The sequence below is a fragment of the Carassius gibelio genome, chromosome A5, assembly GCF_023724105.1.
Source record: "Carassius gibelio isolate Cgi1373 ecotype wild population from Czech Republic chromosome A5, carGib1.2-hapl.c, whole genome shotgun sequence".
Taxonomy (NCBI): Eukaryota; Metazoa; Chordata; class Actinopteri; order Cypriniformes; family Cyprinidae; genus Carassius; species Carassius gibelio.
In genome coordinates, this window is record NC_068375.1 from 25,698,643 (window position 1) to 25,718,178 (window position 19,536).

At 35.1% G+C, this 19,536-nt stretch overlaps 1 long non-coding RNA gene across 2 annotated transcripts; it reads right to left on the reverse strand.

Moving 5' to 3' along the window:
* LOC128006764 (uncharacterized) lies at positions 1–19,288 on the reverse strand. 2 transcript variants are annotated; one of them, XR_008179128.1, is made up of 4 exons: positions 18,876–19,288; positions 18,075–18,255; positions 15,698–16,221; positions 1–273 (listed from the first exon to the last, which is right to left on the reverse strand). It is a non-coding gene; the product is annotated as an uncharacterized LOC128006764 (long non-coding RNA). The 2 variants fall into 2 exon arrangements; XR_008179127.1 differs by lacking the exon at positions 1–273 and having other exon boundaries at positions 15,445–16,221.
* Positions 19,289–19,536: the final 248 nt, after the last annotated feature.

Consider the following 19,536-nt stretch of genomic DNA (forward strand, 5'->3'; position numbering starts at 1 on the left):
ATACATATAGTTTACGCATACAAGCTCAGACGTACAGGACTATGATTGGAACGCAAAACAAACATGGCCTGCTCTCCTTCAGAAGCTTGCAGTGTTGGTTGCTGCTGGATGCATTGTGTGCGGCTTTAGGGAGTGTCTCTGTATTGAGGAAATTCTTCTCAGGAAGTGGCGTATAGGTTGGTTTCATGTGCAGTCCACTCTTCATACACTCCCTCTACTGGTGTCCACCCGGTCACTCTCCCGGTCAGAATTATGGTTTCTACCTTACACAACCTGTTGGAGGGGTATTGACAGAGTTTTTGTATAGCCAATGTGAAATGTGAAATTATCTATGTTTTAGACACCTTGACCTGTTTATTTGTCCTTCCTTGCATTGATGTTTTTATGAAACTGTTTAAAATAATATTAAAAAAAAATATTATTGTTTAAAATAATTTTATGATTCATTTTTGAAAATAGCTTTGACACCACATCCGTTTCATGCAAATATTTGAGAGAGGACTGAAATGTTAAATTTGTCCAGTGCAAAAGAAGCATTTCCTGTTCAGAGTTTTGTAAGCCAAAAGGATTAACAAGACACGTTTGTCTGCTGAGAGAAGTAGAGAGAGGAACACGCAAAGAAAGAGAGGAGAGGGGGTCAAAAGAAAACACAGTTATGTTTCAGACATTTTTTTTTTCCTGTAAATATTTTAGTAAGTTTGGGTCTTTCTTTTGTTAGCAGGAATATATGGTGAACATTTGATATATTTAACAGGTTATCTGCAGAGCTACACGTGCATGGGTAAGTGAGTTTTGGATAAAAAAGCAAGATATGGTCTTAGTCTTAGTTGGTGGAATCAGGACAAAGAATTCCAGAACCATGTTCGGGAAATATGGAACACCCGGAATTCCTGGGGGGTGGGGCCATAGCGAGAGAGAGAGAGAGAGAGAGAATGAGAGAGAGAGAGAGAGAGGGCTCCATAAACAAATACTCAGGCAAATGTTAATCGAACACACATGCTCTCTCTCACGAAGAAGAGGGGGAGAAAAGGGAGGGTACGGGTACTTTCCAAGTCTCCTAGAGAAAATCTCCCTGAGTTTGCAAAGTTCTTGTTAATAATGTGCGCCTCTCTCTTTTTTGCGAAGAGTGCAAAACTCTGTGACACTTGAAACGCTTTTCATTTATGCTTTATACTTTTTAACAACCACTCCTTTAGGCATTCTGTCTGATCCACATCTAAATAAAGCTTCATTTGAGAGAGAAAAATTGCTGTTTTAAACATATTTGACAAACTGTGAACTGAAGCCCATACCTTGTCGGAAATAGACAGAGCTGCGTGCACTTTGTTGCCTTGGTGTAAAGTCACTAATGCTCAATCAGGTGAAGCACTGTTTTTATCCTAAATGACTGCTGAAATTAAATGTCATTCACCCTTTTCTTCAGTGTCAATATCCAAAGCAATTTGCTCAGAGCCTGTGACTGTATGGAGCTCTAGTGTGGGTTGCCTGAATCTAGGGCAGAGAGTAAGTACTCCACTGAAGTCAGCACTTAATGTAGCACTAGTAAGCGCTCTTATTCTCATATGAGGCCCGACAACCAAAATTGTGCTATATTAGAGCTGCTGTCTATCTTTTTTTTAAATAAATACCTAAAAAGCATGTTTGAATATGTGAAGCATGAAATATTTCATCACAAATAATAAACTCAGTATGTTATTTGTATAAAATATATGCCCCAAAGCAGAGTTTAATTTTTTTTAAATAAATCATTTCCTACATATAAAAAAATTCTAAGAATGTCATTTTTGTTATTATCATTATTTTAATTCTTAAAAGGATAGTTCAAACAGAAATGAAAGTTTAACACATTGTTTACACTTTCTTTCTTCTGTGGAATACAAAAGAATTTTGAAATTTTTGAACATTCTTTTTTTAATATTTTTGAAAACAACAAAAATTATATTTAAAGCAATCGTGCAATAACACAGTTTGAAGCAGAATGAAAAGAGAGGTTTTGAGTGCTCTGCTATTTTGAGGTCAGTAAGAATATAATTTATTTATCTTTTTGTTATTATTGTTAAATTATTACTTTAATTCAGCATTGAATGTTTTATTCATCAAATAATTCAGAAAATATCACAGTTTCCATGCAAATATTACAGAGAATAAATGTTTTAAACATTGATAACAATAAGAAATATTTCTTGAGCAGCAAATCAGCATATTAGAATGATTTCTGAAGTATCATGTGACACTGAAGACTGGATGATGCTGATTCAGCCTTTCCATCACATGAAAAAGTTACTTTTTAAAATTAAATAGAAAATTATTCTAAATTGTAATAATATTTCACAATATTACAGTGTGTAATATATTTTTGATCAAATAAATGCAACCTTGTGCAGTGATTATAAAACAAAAAACATTCAAAATCCTGCAGACCACAGCATGTGAATTCTTGAAACTTTTGTAAGTTTACAGCTTATAAGAGTTAGATACACGTTCCACCTTTTCCAATAGCATGATAGCAGTAGTGGTTTCGAAAATTAGGTCAGCAGAGTCCGTCTTGGATATGCTGAAGAATGAAAATTACTACCATGAAGTGTTCCAGAGCAATTTCAGGAGAGAGTTCTGAAAGGCTGCATTCAGAAATGTCCCCGAACCTTATGATGAAGCTCTATGCATGTGTGTGCATGTACGTTTGTGAGCTTGTGCCTTTTGTGTGCATGCATGTGCTTGTGTTTGCGCTAGTGTCTGCGTACTGTGTGCAGCTCCTCCGATCTTCAGCTCACAGGGTGTGGATGAGCTGTTTGAACTCGGCGGTTAAGCTGGTAGACTGAGATGAATGCAAGAGGAGCTCAGTCTCTTCTTTGAAGTTTGACACGGGGGTTTACCCCTCCCACCAGGAGGGGCTTCAGCGGAGAGACACAGAATGAGAGAGGGGAGAGAAAAAATAGTTTTTTGTGAGAAACACTAGAGGTCCAGCTTGACTCTTAAATTGTCAGAAGGCTTCTGCTTGTTTTAATTACTTGCTCAGAGAATAGCTACTCTACTATGTGTTCTCCTAGTATCATAGTATCAAAACTTTTCGAAGCCAGATGTTGAAAAGCTCCATTTTTAATATTGTATTACAAACATTATTAATTGTTCAAAGTCATTGCCTAAAGTCCCCTTTAAAGAAATTAGCTCATTTCTTGAAGACCTCCCACTCTCGCTGTCTCATAAGCATGCTGTGTCGTGTCTGGGAGAGACCTAAAAGGGCGGCCTGGCCAGGTGTGCAGCAGAGACTGAAGATGATACAGGTATGAGCAAGCCCTTGACAGATTCAGCAACAGATTCAAGGACTCTGCTCGGTCTTGTTATCCCTCATCTGGCTCTACTTTTTCTCTGTACTGTGTTTTTAAACATGCTGCTGTATCTTTTACATTTTTCAATTCCTAAAAAAAAATTCTAAAATACAAGAGAAATATTTCAACAAATTATGAGCAGATTCAAACTCATATCTCCATTAGAGTTCGATGTGTGAAAGCATGAACCACTAAGCCACAGTTCTAGATAATTCTTGATCGATGAAGTAAATAAATGATTTATTTTTACCATACCGTTCAAAAGTTTGATTGCAAAATGCAGTGAAAACTAATATTGTGAAATATTTTCGCATTTTAAAGTTTTCTTATTAAATTAGCTATTTTCAGTATATTTTAAAATGTCTTTTTTTCCTGGCGAAATCTGTATTTTCAGCAGCCATTACATTACTATTAGTTTTCAGTGTCGCATGATCCTTCATAAATCATTCTAATGCCAATTTAGGCTTTCAAAAGTCATCATAACCTCACTGTAAAAAATTGTCCTGTAAATTAACGGTAGTATACTGGCAGCAGGGTTTCCAGCAGTGTACCGTAATTTTACAGTTTTATTACCGTTTTCTGAATTACGGCTTTTTTGTAAATTAACGGTAATATACTGGCAGCAGGGTTTCCAGCTGTGTACCGTTATTTTACAGTTTCCAGAATTACAGCTTTTCTGTAAATTAACAGTAATATACTGGCAGCAGGGTTTCCAGCTGTGTACCGTTATTTTACAGTTTTCTGAATTACAGTTTTTTTTGTAAATTAACAGTAATATACTGGCAGCAGGGTTTCCAGCGGTGTACCGTAATTTTTCAGGATCATTACTGTATTCTAGTTTTTGTTTTGTTTTCTAAACCATAGAACTGGCAATTTTGCCAACCATTAACTTTATTAAATATACCTGTATTTTAACAAATTCACAAACTGGCATTTCATTTATACTAAAAAGTGGCAGCAAATAGACAGAAAAGAGAAGACCAAGGGGGTATTTCTTATAGAACACTATTTATTTAAGTGCCCAACCAATAATTCAAATGCTTTCTCAAAAAAAATAAAAATAAAATAAGCAATCAAAATGGAAGAATCAGTCTTTGTATGTGTTAGAGAAAGATGAGATGAAGAGAGAAGAAAATTAACCAATTTACAAAACAGACAATGTGCAAAATGAACCCTGCAGAAGTCTGTGGACATATTTAAACTAATTTAAGTTGACCATATAAAACACAAAACAAGCAGCCGTTTTAGGTCTAGCTTTGTGCTATGAGTATGACAATGCATGGGCATGGGCTTGGAGTGTACGTTCCCCTAAAAACAGCCTTTAAGAAATGGCAAACAACTTCTGAACAAGAATCTTATTTTGGTGTAATAAGTCAAAACCTGGCAAGGATTTGTAGAACAGTCCAAGAACGTTTCAGAAGCATAAAACTGTCACCAACTCTGATGCAAGTGTAGCCAGGGAGGGGTGTAGTCTGAAACATAAACATTGAGAAAAATCCTTTTTAAGTTAAAATAACATCAGCAGAATTTTAATAGAACGTAACAAAAAACATGTATACTGTATAATAATATAAAACATTTCAGAAACTTAGGACCCTACGATTTCCACGATGTGAAAAACATGGAGGCAATCACAGAATCAAATCATGAAAACGGAATTAGGCAAATAATGTGGATTGTCACAGAATTTGTCACATTTGTGATGAATACAATAAAATAGTGTTGTACACTAACTGAAATCGCGATGTGGATTAGTGTATTAATTAATAAAAGTTGCAATATTATGTTAGAAGTTGTACTTATAATTTTTGTAAAGTTATCCAAAGGATTAATTAGTTAATCAAAAAAAGGAACACTAGATTAAAAGGGGGGGGGGGGGGGTGAAATGCTATTTCATGCATACTGAGTTTTTTACACTGTTAAAGAGTTGGATTCCCATGCTAAACATCGACAAAGTTCCAAAAATACTCCTTCCGGTTTGTCACAAGTTTCGGAAAGTTTTTTTCGAGTATGGCTCTGTGTGACGTTAGATGGAGCAGAATTTCCTTATATGGGTCCTGAGGCACTTCTGCCGGAAGAGCGCGTGCTCCCGTATAGCAGAGCACTGAGAGCACAACAGACTTCACTGATCAGAGCGAGAGCATCGCAAAATGTCACAAAAGAAGTGTGTTTTTGGTTGCCAGGGCAAGACAACGCTGCACAGATTACCAAAAAAAACAGCATTAAGGGACCAGTGGATGGAGTTTATTTTTACAGAGCATCAACGGAGTTGTGCAAGTGTTTTTGTTTGTTCCCTGCATTTTGAAGATGCTTGTTTTACAAACAAGGCCCAGTTTGACGACGGATTTGCGTATCTTTTATTTCTTAAGGATGATGCAATCCCAACGAAAAAGGGTCACAATCGTGTGTTGGAACCGCAGGCGGTGAGTAAAACTGCTTAAAATATCTCTGCCTTCTTGTTAGTGCGTCCGCCTCCCATCGGAGACCCGGGTTCGAGCCCCGCTCGGAGCGAGTCGTTGCTGCTGCTGCTTTCGTTCAGTTTCAGCCTCAGGATCTGATTCTGGATCATAAATAAACGGCTGAATCTGACTGTTAACCATGGTTTGTTTTGGATGATGTTTTTTTTCCCTCATGCTAATGTCACAACTTCCAAACGCTCTCAATGCAAAAGCCTACTGGCGCTCGTGATTCTTTAGCTCCGCCCACACGTCACATTAGTTTACAGAAAAGATAATCAATAGTTGCAGCTCTATCCCACATACACAAAAAAAAAAAATCAAGCGTCTTCACATCAATCCTTCAAAATAAAGGTTCGGTCTAATGTGATGTGATTGTGACGGAAATATATCACTTTTGTACAGTAGAATATGTCATTTTCAAAGTAATATAATAATACAAATAAGAATTATAGTAATAAAAATAATAATAATCATTAAAAATGATGTTTAAGGAATAATTACACAATTGTTATTCCATGTTTTAATTGTAACAGGAATAAAAATGGAATTTGAGAATAAAACATATTTCTAAAATGTATTTTAACCATTAAGATGTAATTTGAAAAAGTTAAAACAAAACAAAAAAAAATTATAAAACATATTTACTTAATTTCTTCATGAGTGTTAAGTTAAATATTAAGCAGATTTTACCTGAGAATGACAGGTGAGTTGCACTTTATATTAGAACAGTCAAATTTACTTAAAATATATTTGTGCAAATTCTTTACTTTTCGCAAGGTAAATCTTATTTAATTTTTTTCAAAGTTGAGCGCTTGCATACAATTTTTTATAATTCATAGAAATGGGAAATGCTTCTTTTCTCTTTTTTTTCTCATTGTTTCCACACTATTAGTATGACCAGTACTTAATTTGTAAATTGCTAGGTCCCGGAATTAAGTGGGGTGACCGGTTAGAGGACGGAGAGGTAACGGTGCATTTGAGCAACATTAGTGGACCAACTAAACTGATTAATAGTGTGCATGTACTCAAAAAAAAATAAAAAATAAAAAAAAATCATGGTTTTAATAAAATCATTATATTAATTCAACCTCGAAATTTTTTTGTGTGTTTGGATAGTTTTTGTGTAACCTGGGACTGAACAGTCGCAACAACATAGGGGTTGTAATGAGTGCGGACTGTATCCTCTTCAGGGTAGTTCTCAGTGCCACTGACGACTTTTTTTTGGGTCAAATATAGGTTTGTGGATTTTATTTATAAAACCGTTTCTTTGCTGTAAATTATTTTATTTTATGCAATGCAAACTACAGGGACGCAACGTTAGTAGCCAAAATGAGTCACACCAGTCTTTTTCAACTGACTACTTTTAAATGTTGATTTTTTTTTTGTTTAAATGTGAGAAATATTCTGTGTGTAAACTGTGAAATAAGTTGTATTAAGAACTGTATTTAATGGAAATGTATGTGTAACTTCACTTGCCTAGATGAAGTCCCATTTGAAGTCCATTCGATTTTTTTGTAGAGTGGCAACCTTTGGATTGACTGTAGTGGACTTCTTATTCACCACCTTCCCCGTCTTCTTGGAGACTACCTTGCCTCGGCAGGTCTTTGAGCCTCTTTCTGGGTTTATTCCATAGAATCATCTAAGGAAAGTTGCATTACACATTACCGAAGTGTATAATAACCCTTTTTCAAAATTCTGATTAATTAATTTGGTTTAGAATTTAGATTAATTTTGTAAAACTTTATAATAAGTATAAAGTAATAAAGCACTTATAAATCATTTGCAAACGATCTATATATATATTCTGACTCGTTTCGATTTAATGTGGATCTACATGCCTTTCTCCTATTTTCTCCGTGTCTGGCATGCGAATAAAACCACATTTGACAGTGTTTCAGATGATGAACTGAAAAAACTGAAATGGAAGAACACAAGTAGAACACAGGAGAAAGGTTGAGGTAACTAATTTGCAAATAATTTATTACTTTACTACTGTATACTTATTATAAAGTGTTACCACAGATTCTAAGAAAGTGATTAAAACATACGCAAAAGGGAAAACACTTACCTTTGAAAAAACTCTAACGTGCAACAGGCCTCCTCTTGATACTGCAGATTGAAGATGTAGTGCACAGCAAACACTTGCAACTGCAGTCAAAAATGTTGACTGGACACTCACAAAAAAAAGAAGAAAAAAAGAAGCAATTTTAACAATTGTGCACAACAGCAATGTTAACAATTTTATATCTCAGCCATCAGTAAATGTTTCTTCTTCATCATGTGCAATGACACACTAACCCAGCAAAATCAGATGAGGATTGGCAGGTAGATTGAGTGTCTTCTCAACATCAGATGCAGATGCTGCAACCTGTAGAGAACACACAATACACAAATAATAATATTACATAATATAATGTGGTGAAGTGGAAAGAAGAAAATAAAATACTTACATCTGCATGCGAATCCAGTCCATCTTCGTGTTCCTGGAAGTGGGACATTAACGTTAGAATCTTGACAAGCAGGTGTACCATATCTTTGTTCTCATCCAGGGACATCCTCCAACTTTTCATTAAAAACACTTAAAAATATTCTGTCTACTGCTCTCTCCTCTTCCTCTCTCTCTAACTCTCTCTCTCTCTCTCTCACACACACACACACTCTCTCTCTCTCTCACACACACACACACACACACACACTCTCGCTCTCTCTCTCTCACACACACACAAAACTGTATTTGAGGCTGAGGAACAAGTTAGAATGTAAGTGAATGAAGTAACGTTTCCTCTGTGATATAGAGATTTGTGCCAATAAATCCAGTGCAAAATTAAAATTAAAATGTGCTCACATACAAAGCCCACTTTATTAACAATAAGTTCGAATATATTTAGATTACACTCTAACTAGTTTTAGATACGACTTATATTGAAAGACTAATGTGTGACTCCGAAAAAAACAAACGTTTCTCACCATAACGTTAACGCTACTCTTTCCATCTATCCAGTCAAGTGCTCATGCAAAAGGCGATGAGTTTATGCTTCCTAAGTAAAATTAAGTTTACAGGCCTATTTTCGATTTCCCACCATATAAGGATAATATATAAGTTACCAACTTTATACGCACCTAACTTAGCAACATTAATGCAAATAAAACAAATCCTCCATTTTAAACTACACTGGGTTGGCGCCAATGCAAAATGTAAATATAATTGTGCAAATAAGTGTTTCAGAAAATCAGGAAAACACACTTACTTCATATCCTCGTTATCTGCAATCTGTAATCGAGATTATATTTTCTGATAATATCCGTTTTATTCACAGAGACTGATGATGCTTTTCTCTGGTATCAGACGCTAACCGTTGCTCCCCTCCCCCACCGATCACGTGCTCATCTTCTAAAGTTGCCAAATATGTTCAATTCATATCCAATTAAATAATCAGCGAACGCAAGTATTTTATATTTAACTATTTACAAGTTTAACATTTACAGGATTTTACACCAGGAAAGAAAAAAAAAACGATGCAAATCCTTCACAAACACACTCATACACACTTAACTTTCAGGAGAAATTTGTAAAAATTGCATACATGCTAGTTCACCATCTTGGCAAGATTTGTCAAAGGTAAATTAAAATATTGTTCCCACATTAAAAAAACGCTGCAGTTTAAGATAAAAATGTATTCAGACTTTGATCTGCTTACCTGTAAATGAGCCTCAACTGATGAAATCCATAAAACTTTGACTGAAACCATGCTCCTCCATGTGTCAGCTAGCCTTTGGTTCCCCCTCTCCCACCGATCACGTGTGCATTTACGGTAAGACACCGTAATTTTAGAAAACAGTTCAGTACTGTATATTTACGCTGTTAATATGCTGTAAATTTACAGAAATTTTTTACAGTGCTGTATAGCTCCACTGGTAGAAAATAGATCCCCACCATTTGATCTGATGAATGTATATATCGAATATCGAACACACTGTCAGTTGCTTTGGATAAAAGCATTTACATTAGCACCTTTACTTGGAATGATTCAACACATTGTTATGGGTTGCAGTACCTGCCCAACAACTACCAGCATTGTTTCTGGAGCTCTGCCACACCCTCACGTAGCCCAGAGCTCTATGGGTCACTCTATCCCACTGTCCCCATACAAGACAAAGACTTGCTCAGGATCCTTCATTGTATGACAAAATAATAGGTCTCAGTTTTCTTGTTAGATTTTGAAGATGTGGCTTTACAGAATGTTTTTTTTTTTTTTTTTTTGCCAACAGACAGCATCAGCACATTTAAAAACAATAGCTGACAGCCATGTCATATATGTGTGTTCAAATGTCTGTTTATCTATTAGCCACTTTTACTGAGCATTTGCTTTCTGAAAATCGTGATTGTCCAAAGCCATGACAGTAAAACAAGCCATTTGCAAACATCACATATCTACATTTGTGTGCTATGAGGGTCTTAGTAAACTAAGTAAATAAATCGTTTAGGCATCTGTGCACGTTGTTTTTAATGTAATCTCTACTGCAATTTTTTGTTTTTCTGAGTAAATTGTTGATGTGCAAATAAGTTTACTGTGTTTTCCCATGACGTTCATCTGTATGTACATGTTTCTGTGTTTGTTCAGGGACACATCAGGTGTTTACACACACATACACACACACTGTAGATGCAGTGACTTTGGTGCCTCCAGTGGAAGGTTCATGACGGTGTCTTTTAAACAGTGATTGCACACACTAACGCACACTGACATACTGCTTTGTAGGAAGTTGTGCAGTAAAAATGACATTCAGACAATCTTGAAATTGTCGTCTATAGTGAGCCAATAGCAAACAAACATCGTCTTTACTTTTTTCTTCATGAATGTCATTCATCTTTATATATTAGAATGTGTATGTTGCATCTGTAGTTTTAATAATCTGCATATTTGTAGGGTCATAGTGTTTTGAACAATCCAACAGTCAAATATGTTGAATTGTGTACCTTGTCTCAGTGAATGCAGTATGTATGTAGAATGAATGGACTTCTGGTCCTTTATGATATATGACTGATTTTCAAACTGTACGAGCACAGAAGAGTAACACACATGAGTGCTGTTTTCTGAGAATTCAATCAGAAACTGACCAATGAAGACTCATATACACTATATGCTGGTGTAAGTAATGCGATAATGTTCATAAAAATATCTACACATTTCATTACTGTGGACAAATGTACTATATGTGTTTATGGTTAAAAATGATGAGTAAGAAATATCTTTCAAACAAACCACAGTTATGCTAGCTATGAGTGGAAAATTATTTAGAAACCAAGAAGCCAATTTCTGGAAAATATTAATTTCATGAATGAGCTGTTTCGGTTCTATTATAAGGTCAAAAAATCTTGTAGAAATATATTGCAGTTAGACAGTGTGCATGTGTGTGTGTGCAAAATACATTTACGAAATACATATTATAAAAGATAATCCCATCCTGACCCTTTAGATTTTAAACTGTGCTGTATTAATTGAAATGAATAATTTCTGCGTCATGCCTAATAACACCCATTAGCCATGATGGTATGTAAATTTATTGTATATATGTTTATTTGTAACAGATTTCTGCTGATGTTTCTGGGATGGATGGAGAAATGTTTGGCAATGCTTTAGCAGAGTGTAATTATACACATTTACATCTTTACGTTTACCTTCTAACCACAACTGACGAAGCCAGAAGCAATTATAAAATGATGATTTACTGAGAGGAACCATGTTTCACACAAAATACATGTGAGTGTGTGTGGCACTCGTAAGAAGGGGCAGGTCTCATTAATCCGTTTTACAAGCCAGAGATGAGGAGCGATACGGCACAAATTCTGATTTACAGCCTGTGAGCTTCAGTGAGTGATAAAATATGTTTCCTATCCTCCTACATGTAAACCTCAGCGCCCCAGCCCTCCAACTGTGTCCAGACCAGTTACACTGACAAATGCTGGCATATACTGAAAGACTTGTGATCAAATAGTTATACATCTGAATATAAATATTCAACATTTGAATTAATACAATTTCATTGGACTCTAAACCTGTGTACATAGTCTTTTCATCTAATTTCCATTTAGTTCATTTGGTTCACGCTTGTTCTCCGTCTTTAATCTCAAGCCTAATCACCAATCTGTAGTATAAGAAACGTCTATCCTGGGCAAACTTTTTTTCATTTTAAATGGATAATTATAAGAGAAATTGAACACTCATGCATCAGAATCTGTTGAGAACTAAGACTTCGGGTGATTGTCTTGATTAAAAATGTTTTAGTAGCTTGTAAAATGAGACGTGGATGAGCTTCTGATCTAAATACACTTCTGGCCTTTCTCCTGTTATATATTATTTTGTGGCTTGGTAGAGTAGACTGGTACCAGACCATCCCATGGGCACAGTTCATTTTTACACAGTTTTGGTCTTTCGATGAAAATATGAATTTTTGCTGTTATGCTGTTTTGTTAATAAGAAATTTTGGGTCGGTTAGAGATTTAAATGTTTTTGAAAACAGCTTCTTATGCTCACAAGGCTGCATTTATTTGATCAAAAATACAGTAAATACAGCAATATTGTGAAATATTATTACATTTTAAAATAACTGATTTCTATTGAAATATATTTTAAAATGTAATTTTTTCCTGTGATGCATAGCTGTTTATTAAGCAGTCATTACTCCAGTTTTCAGTGTCACACGATCCTTCAGAGATAACTCCAGTATTGCTGATTTGCTGCTCAAGACACATTTCTTATCATTTTTTTCAGGATTTTTTGATAAAGTAAAAAAATAAAATAAAATAAAAAAACAGCATTTAAAAAAAAAATCTATTGTAATAAATGTTTTCTTTGTCACTTACAATCAGTTTAATGCATCTTTGCTGAATAAAATTAATTGCTAAAAAATATCGGACACCAAACTTTTAAAAATGTATGAACTTGTGAAAACCATTCTTTGAAAACCTGAAATAACTTTGAGTACCCCATGTTGTGCTTCTTGATGCTTTACTTTTTCGCCATTCAACAATCATATTTATGTAGATTTTTATTCTTCAAAAACATTGTATTATTAATATTTTATGGTACTTTTGGTACTTTTATTTTATGGATCTTTTCTCATCATGTTAACATTATTAGTATGTTTTAATTTACTGTAAATCTACTCCTTATCCTCATTATGCACATTGTCTTTAGCATTACTGATATAATAATAATAAAAAAAGAAATTGTCAGTAATTTTGTTGGCAAAATTGACACTGTTGTGACTAACGCTACGTATCCTGTTTACCAGATTTGCCATTTAATGATTTCTTTCTTTTATTTGTTCTTGTCCCTCTGCCTTTGGCTGAAGGGACAGCTCGTCCAGCTGGGCACGAATCACCCATGAATCTCCAGCGGTATAGCGAGGGAGCAGGAAATAGAACGGGAGGCGTTAACCTGATAAGACTGCTGTTGCAGAGCGGGGACACTTTCCCTCCCTCTCTCATTCTCTCTGTCACCCTCTATCTCTCCATTCTTCTCCCTCCTTCCAGTTGCTACACCAGGCTCTTACATAAGCCAGTTGGATATTTTCAGCCTCTCAGCACAGATGCAGTCAAGTTGAAGAGAACGCATTAAATATTTCATTTTGCCTCCTCCCAGACCTGTCTAGTTGGGATGAATCAACATTATAATACTACACTGTTTTTATCTGTGTCTCCGTGCCTTGTTTCAGAACGGCAATCAATCTGATGCTTTTTCCATTCAAATGTGGGCTACTCTATGCAGAAAAGGAAGTAAAATGAGGCAGCAATGGCTGGGAAACACCCTTAGAGATTTCCTTTATACCATCTATTTAGTAAAATGACCTACATTTAAATGTCAAAAAGGCATTTAAAATGTTGTGTTAAAAGCTTAACTTCTCAGGGATCTCAAAGAGACTCACTGTTAGCAAGGTGTTCTCTGTATATGATGAGTGAAAATCTGTTAGGTCAAGAGGAACATATCATGTATACATTATTGTAGCCATACTAAACTGCTTCCATTGGGAATTCAGTAGAGGTTAGCTGAATACAACTCTCTCTCTCTCTCTCCCTCTGTGTGTGTGTGTGTGTGTGTGTGTGTGTGTGGTGCTGAAAGTCACAGATAGCACAGCAGTTATGCAGTGCAAGAAGATTGGGTGAGGTCCAGAAGTGAGGATGGCAAAAATATGTGTGTGTCTATGTTTTGAAGCTCATTTATGTAAACCACTTTGCTGAACCCAGTTTCCCAGCATGCAACATGGTATGACTAAATCATGCAATTCACCAGACCAGTTTTTACTGTTTACTGCATTTGCTGTGGTGTTGTCATGTTTGTTGTTCCGTTTCCATTATCTGTCATATGTTTTCTATAAATAACATGATTTTGGGTGTCACTTTCATTGTGTTTTATTGTGTGGAATGGTAAGGAAAATGTTTGCTAAACAGTTACCGTAATATACATTTTATTCAAAAGATTGTAAAAACTTTGAAAAAAATAAAAAATAAAAAAATAATTCTTGGAACAAAAAGCAACAAGTTGCATTGTTTAACCTAATGCACTGTCCCGTGAAGCATACAGATCATTTGTCCATGCTGTGCTGTTAAGTTGCTTTTAAAGCATTTGCCTTCCAAATACCACTCATAACTAATTAAAACAAGATCATGACTATGAGGAAGGATTGTAAAGGGTCATTTGACATTTATCTAAAAATCTAAAATGAATCTAAAAATAACTGATTAATAAAATAAATACATTTAAATTAATATTAACCTCTCTTGTTCTTATAGCTTATATGTTAATGATGCGTAAGGTTGTGGACCCCTTCAATCTTCTTATCCTTTCTGTGCAAGCTTTGTTATTGTTGCATTCAGGTTGAATCTTGATTCTCCAACAATAGAAAAAGACAAAACACTATTTTATATGACTCATTCTTTTTCTGAGAGGATGTGATGGCTTGGACTGAATTCACATCCCTTACTCAAAGGTGTAGCTAATTAGCTTTATGAATCATCGGAAAGTGATAATTAACGTTAACGTGTTGTAGGGAATTTGCTGCTAATTAGGTCAAAGAGGTAGAAAAACAGACACATTTCTTATAGACAGAAGTTAGTATTCTCTCACCTCAAATTCTCTACTCGACTGCTTTAGAAAATCTGTCTAAATAATATATCTAAGCATGCATGTACTTTGAGGGCTTGTATCTTAAAAAGCATTTCAGTAGAATTGTCATCCTGTATTGGAGATACTGTCTACATATTTGTTCTGGTGGAGGCAATATGTCATTATGGAGACCCCCATCAGGCCACCAAGGAACAGTTGAGCGTGTACATGATTTTGAAATCTGTATTATCTGTAATCAGAACTCTCAGATCCATTCTGAGAATATTTCAGTAACATTACTATTATAATATAATAATTAATGCATCATATTTATATTTTAAACACAATATAGTAGCTGACTCTAGGTTTACATTTCACCACTAGTTACGTTGAATTTTTAGATCTTGGTATGAATCGTCAAAATTTGGAAATAGTTTACAACTCATGTATTTAATGAAGATAACCAGTACAGATGTTCTCCAACAACAACTGCTCGGTGACCTGAGGGGAGCTGTGTAGTATGACAATCACATGAATCACTGTTTACTTTCATACCTCTCATCCAAGCAAAATGTAGAATTTTGACAAGGGTACATTTTTATCTTTCTATGCAACAAGATCATTTTCTTCAAAAGAAGAACACTAAACAATATAGAACATTGGCATCAGAGTTTTTCAAGCTTTTAGGAGACAGCTAGACCTTTTGAATGAAACATCACTGGAACAGCTAACAATCTTTCCTTTGGTGCACTTGACTGAAATGTAGATACGAATGTGTGATAAGAATTTCAAAAACAAGCCATACTCAATCTGCACTCCTCTTCTGCTGTGCGTTTCACACATCACGGCTGGTCTGGCTTTCCTTGTCTCTGAGCAGTTTTTGTGTTCTTCAAAGGGAGATGGTTCACACTGTGGGCAATTGTAGGTCATCCTCTCCTTTCCCCCGTTCTCTTTCGGCCTTGCTCTGTTTCTTTTCACTCTCTTTTTTATAGTATTTCTCACATCCTTGCACCTTCCACCCTCTCCCTTCATATTTTCTTGGATTGGTTTACAATGCAAGCGAGTGTTGAAGAAGAAAGCAGATTAGATGCCCCGTTTGCAAGACAGCTGAGGGGGAGGATACGCGTTAGAGCCGGGGAGCTGGAAATAGGCAGCTATATTTGGTGTTGCAGAATGTGTTAGAGAGGAGATGGGAAGAAATTGCAATTCGGTTTACAAGGCATGGAGGCTGGGTACCAATATGGGGTCTAAGGAGCTTTGGGTCCTGGAGGCCTCTTTGGCAGTCTCTCTTTCTGGCTGCTGTAGGCCTACAGATGCTTGCAACACTGCCTTCAAAAACGAAAACAGAAGAAGAGAGCACTGGGCAACCTGCAAGAAGTGTCATATATCAGCTTTAGATGTTATTTATCCAAAGGAAAGATAGTACAGTGTACTTGAGTGACAATGGTGATTTTAGCCACAGTAACGTACATTAATGGTGTGATGTAGCTGTAGAAACCTATGTGGACACTTGCATGCCATCCAAAATAATACTGTTATTTTAACGAACTGTTTATGAAGACTAGCATACAGTATGGTAGCTCTATATAAGCATCACAATCTTTATGCCACTTTAAGCAGCTTTGAATGTTTCTGCTGTAAACTGTAATATGCAGTGTTTATGATATCTGCAGATGCTGACTTATAGGAAATCATTAAAATAGATGTCAAATGTAAATACAAGTTTAATATCTATTGATGTACAAATCACACACACACAGACACACACTCAACCGGTCAAAAGGTAGGTTCAGTTACTTTTATTTGTCAAGTATGTATTAATTGATTGAAAATGCCACTGAAGACAAGTATAATGTTACAAAACTCTTCAAATAAATGCTGTTCTTCTGAACTTTCTATTCGTCATCGTGACAAAATGTCCAAAAAATAGGAAGCAGCACAACTGTTTTCCACATTGATAATAAGAAATGATTCTTTAATCAGCATATTAGAATCATTTCTAAACAATCATGTGACACTGATTAATGAAAATTCTGTTTTGTCATCACGAGAATATATATATATATATATATATATATATATATATATATATTATATAAAATATATTTTAAGACAGATTTTTTTATTGTAATAATATTCCATAATATTACTGTTTACTGTAATTGTTATACTGTAATTTTAATCAAATAAATGTAGCCTTGGTTAGCATAAGAGCATTCCTTTAAAAACATTGTACAGACCCACTCTGTTTAAAAAAAGAGAGAAATTAAATTGATAAAATAATATATTTCTCCTTCCCAATTTTTCTCAACATTTCCCTTTTAAATAAAATAAAATATGAAAAAACTTGAACTTATTTAATTTCAGCTGTTTGCCAAGACAACATTTCTCATTTTCATTTAGTTTAACTTTAATAAACTAAAAAAACTAAAGCTGAAAAAATAAATAAATAAAAAAAATCCATTAAAAAAAAAAAAAACCTAAGCCAAACAACCCACCACATCACCAAATCTTTAACTAAAACTAAAAAGAAAATAGAATGTATATAAATAAATCTAATTCAAAATATTAACAAAAACTATAATAGCAACTCAAATATTATACTAAGAACTGTTCTGCTGTGTTTATGTTTTGCAGAGGAATCTGCCTTATACACTTATAGTTGTCTAGGAGATATCGTTCTAACACTAAAAATATTACACACTTCACCCATGACCATCTGTCCATATAATAGCCTTGATGGTTGCTAAAGCTATGGTTACTGCAGAGTGTAGTCTAGTGAGAGAAAGAAAATATAGTACTAGATATTACAGAGGCTGGAAGAAGTGCCCTAGATCCTAGATGGAAATGATCCAGATGCAACACATCTGTAAAAACTGAAATAAACTGGAATTCTGGTCATATAAAAAACAGTTTTCCATGTTTACGAACTGAATTTAATGTTTACTAACTGAACTGATACTAACTGAATTTAATGAAATATCAATTTTAAGGTAAGTTTTCAGTGTTGGTTACATGACAGTCAAAACCTTAACGAGTCTTTCTGAAATTCTTGTGAACCATGTATTTAAGAGAAAGAGAATGAGAGAAGTTTGATAAGCGTGTTAGTGTCACTGTGTAAGTGAATGAGACAGAGGGTGAAAGCAGTGACAGTGTAGATATGTATGCATGTAAATATCTACCTCGCTCATTTGAATCATGCCGTGTGTGTGAGAGAGTTGGAAGGAGGGCTCCGGGTCATTCCCAGCCTCCCTGCATTTCCTAGGCTCTGGATTGGGAGGAATTTCCATGGCTACGGCAGGTGGAGATGAAGAAGCAATGAATGCTCTGTTTGTCTCCAATCAACACTCTTAGAAATAATGTCTAAAATAAAAGAGGACATTTGAAATGTAAAAAATATGACTGTTTAAAAAAATCTAACAATTTGTAAAAATGATTAATGTCACTGTATTTTATTACTGTATTTTAATACTTCACCCAAATGCATTTAAGTAAATTCCTGTTTATTTTTTAATATTAATGAATATAAAAGAATGTAAATACTTTCAAATTTTATGTAAATATTTATTATGAATCACTTGCTTGTATTTTATACTTTTTTTATTGTATTCAATATAACACAAACTTCTTGTATTAGCACCATAGCTCTGGGCCTTGTGTTAATCTTCAGTGAAACATCAGTCATGAGTGACTCTTGTGTGATACTGATTAACATATTAACTGATCTTAAATATACCTGAAACATAATGACATGCAGCACAATATTAGTGTAATCACAAAATGTGCTGCTTTGTTTACAAGTACATTTTCATTACATTTCTACAACAAATTGAAAATCGCATAAAATGCTATTAACAAATATAACATATTTCTGAAAAGTAAACATCAGCCAAATTTCCATTCTCAGAATAGCCGCGATAATCACCATGGTGACAGTGACTGAAGTATATCAAAGATGGCGACCTCAGTAGGCTCTAGTTTACCTGCCAAATCTTGATTAATGGAAAGCAGGAGTTTGAGGTACAGCAACTGGACCACAAAGCGGACGGGAACTGCTCCAGTGGAAGATTGGATCTAAAACCTTCGAATGACACACTGTTTATATAATGTATGTTACGTCTGTAAGTTTCCGAAACTAAAGCACGCACCACACACGAGACGCGCGCACACGTTGTGTGATTTGAACCAGTCCGGGTTATAAATCCACGAGTTAATGGAAATATGGTTGTGAGTCCTTAAAATGTAGGGGTGTTACGCTTGTTTATTACTGAACTGTGTGTGAACGTAACTGTATTTAGCACTTATGGCCAGTTCACAGAAAGCAAACGTTTTCAACTTTACTGTTTTCTGTGTAAACATACTGTAACGTTATAATATATAGACCTAAGTTAGCTGTTTTTTCCAGGGTCTTGCACACGGGCGCCGTGATTTAAGATGCCATTGAGTAAGAAGTTGTTTTATAACGCTTTTAATACGTATGTAACAGTCAACGTTCTGTGTGAACGGCTCCTAAAACGGTAACTTACTGGCAACAGTATTCTGCTGCTGTGTGTGTGCCAGGGCCTCGATCATAGCATTTTTTGGATTTTGCTATTTTGTTACTCTTGGATAGTTTGTCAGTTTGAAGTTACGATTAACAGTTAC